Source organism: Octopus bimaculoides, chromosome 25 (assembly GCF_001194135.2).
Source record: "Octopus bimaculoides isolate UCB-OBI-ISO-001 chromosome 25, ASM119413v2, whole genome shotgun sequence".
NCBI classification, from domain to species: Eukaryota; Metazoa; Mollusca; class Cephalopoda; order Octopoda; family Octopodidae; genus Octopus; species Octopus bimaculoides.
The window spans coordinates 25,114,190-25,117,791 of NC_069005.1; positions in this window are offsets into that span (position 1 = coordinate 25,114,190).

Here is a 3,602-nt window from a genome sequence, read left to right on the forward strand (position 1 = left end):
CACACACACACGCACACACATACACATACACTCGGACGCACACACGAACACATACTTTCATACAAAAAGCACTCCTTCCTATATATACCTGTGTGTATCGGAGTGTATATATAAGTATGTATATATATGTGTGTCTATGTACACACACACACACACACACACACACACACACACATATATATAGGGAAAGAGAGATAGAGTAAGAGAGAGATAGAGGTTGGACAAAATAATACAAACAACGCCTTTTAATTAACTGCTTTCTTTATTGGCAGTATGACAAATTCATAACTTGTCTGTGGACATTTGCTTATATGCAATATGTTTTCTTTGTATTTCAAGATATAGCCTTCTGCTCTTGTTTCTTTTTTTGTTAGATATTTATATTCAAATATGTTAAAATATGTCTGTTTTCCAAAGAGGGAAAATTGTTGAAGCGCCGATTACTGGAGCTTCCATCACTAAAGCAGTTTAATATCTCAAGATGTACAATTTTTAAACTAATGCTAGCTTTTCAAAAGCAAGGTAAAACCAGCCTTGGCAAACATAATTCTGGACGGAGGGCCTAAGTCACTGAGAAGGACCACAGGTTAATGAAATATATTCTGTAGAAAAAAAACCCATCGAACTGCAGCAGCAAAAGTAACGGTAAAGTTAGCCCATCACGGTGTCAACCAAAAGAGTTCATCGTGAACACTATAAAACTGACTACGATAGAAGGCGCGTAATTGCTAAATCACTCCCTTATCTCCATCAGTATTGATAATCTGCAATAATGGTGTCAAAATTATGAGTAGTGGTCAATAGCTCAACGGAACAATATCATCTTTAACGTGTCACCGTTCACCCATTCTCCCATCACGGGGCGAGTTCATGTCTGGAACTATTCTAAAGAACTATTCTGCCCTAACTGTTTGGCCCGTACCATGAAGTATAGAAATGGCTCTATGAGGATTTGGCACCAATATCACGGAATTCTCTTGGTCTTTAAGTTGTTCTATATGGCAGAATTAATATCATGGATTATCTGAGTATTTTGGTTAATCATGTCCATCCTATGGTACAAATATTTTTCTCTGATGGTAGCAAAATCTTTCTGGACGATATCGCCCCGCTTCACACGGCTAATGTTAGTACAAAGAGCGCAAAGGTGAAGTGGAGCACTGGCTTTGGCTCTCCCAATCTCCGTATCTCAATATATAGATTTCAAATGTTAGTCCATGGCCAGCAATTTCGAGAGAGAGATAAGTCGATTACATCGACCCCAGTGATCAAATGGCACTTATTTTACCGACCCCGAAGCAAGCTACTTACCACACATCCACTCCTGTGCCTATATATATATATTCTTTTATTCTTTTATTTGTTTCAGTCATTTGACTGTGGCCATGCTGGAACACCGCCTTGAGTCGAACAAATCGACCCCAGAACTTATTCTTTGTAGGCCTAGTTCTTATTCTATCGGTCTCTTTGCCAAACCGCTAAGTTACAGGGACGTAAACACACCAGCATCGGTTGTCAAGTGATGGTGTGGGGACAAACACAGACATATAGACATACACACACACACATATATATATATATATACACACATATATATACACACATATATATGTATATATATATACGACGGGCTTCTTTCAGTTTCCGTCTAGCAAATCCACTCACAAGTCTTTGATCGGCCCGAGGCTATAGTAGAAGACACTTGCCCAAGGTGCCTCATTAATTTAACAACGTCTGATTTCCACTCAAGTTAAATTAATAAGGCACTAAAAGAGAATGACTCTCCCCAGGTACAACAAAATATGCTTTAACACACAAATTCACATAAAGAATCTTGGAAACCACATACAAAAACGAAATACATACATACATACGTACATACATACATACATACATACACACACACACACACACATATATATATGTTCAAGTACATGTATATATACCTATACATATATATACGCACACATATTTATGTGAAAGTAGGCGAAGTGCTCTTGAACAGGTATTTTGTTCCGCTGATATACGTGTATCGAAGACAGTTGGACTAAATCTGAATATTAAATTGTTGAACAAAAGCATGGAGGAGAAACTTTTATCATATAAGAAGAGATTTATTCATAGGTATACATATATCACGGGACACAGAGGCCAACAACATTGTCAGGAATAATAAAGCTTCCTGGACATATGATATATATATCGCATTTCATCAAAAGAGGATACGTTTTCCAGTATTAGATATGAGATCAACAAGAGAGATGATGATGCCTCTAAATCTCCACGTTTTGATCGAAAATGTTGATTTTTATAGAAAGTACCCCCCACGTTACCGATAGCTACTCTAAATTAGCACTATCAATCCACGAGATATGACATTATTGCCGAAACTATTTACAGTGCTATCCACATAACAAAGGCACGTAGGATCCAAGAAGTATGTATTCCTATGTATCCACAGGTGTCCGTATGCATTCAGAATATATCCATATGTTTAGAAAAGTAGGAATACTGCCTCATCATCTCGCCCACCAATACAGGAGAGAAAAGCAATCCAATGCAAACATAATCGATCTGATATTGTTCAATAAGGCATGGAACTGCATTTATAAACTCTGTTGTAGACATCAGAGGGTTTTTTTTTTAAGAAAGAATAAATCAAACTGACTCTCATCTTCGAAATCCAATTGTTTGGGATAAAGGGATTTGTAAATCAAACCAAGGTTTCAGCTTTTCAGAATCCTGAAATGAAACTATTCGGCTTACACCCACAAAGGAATCGCAATCACACACTTCTATGAGCATATGCATATATACACACGAACACATATATATACACACACACACACACACACACATATATATATATATATATATATAGACCTTCTTATAAACACGTATTCACTCGCAAATTCCCAAATCCCTGAAATTCTCTTGACTAGAAAAACATTCTTTGCGAGGGACATGTTCGAATTCTGTGTATGTGAGCACGTGCGTGTGTTTTATAGAATAAGAAAATTCTTGTCTACTCTAGGCACAAGGCCCGAAATTTTTTGCGGAGGGGGCCAGTCGATTAGATTGACTCGAGTACACAACTGGTACTCAATTTATCAACAGCGAAAGGATGAAAGCTAAGTCAACTGGAGCAACGTGAAATAAAATGTCTTGCTCAAGAACACAACACACATCCCGGTCCGGGAATCGAACTCACAACCTCACGATGGTAAGCTCGACGCTCTAACCACGCAGCCGTGCGTTAGTTACGGATTGATAAGATGCACACCAGCATATCGGGATATAAGATAATGTCACAGACTAAGGTAACATAAATACAACTGATTCGTATGAAATGATTGAGTTTCTTTTTTCCTATGACGGCAATTTGTTTCCCAACATTATTTCCTTACATTTGTCGTAATTTCCAATTTTTCAATTTTATTGAGCAATTTCAATGAAAAATACTTCATTTGAGATTAATCAATATATGGACAGCAGAACGCACGTGTATATATATCGACTATAGACACACACACACACACAAACACAAACATACACAAGCAGGCATGTATATATATACATATATATATATATATATATATATA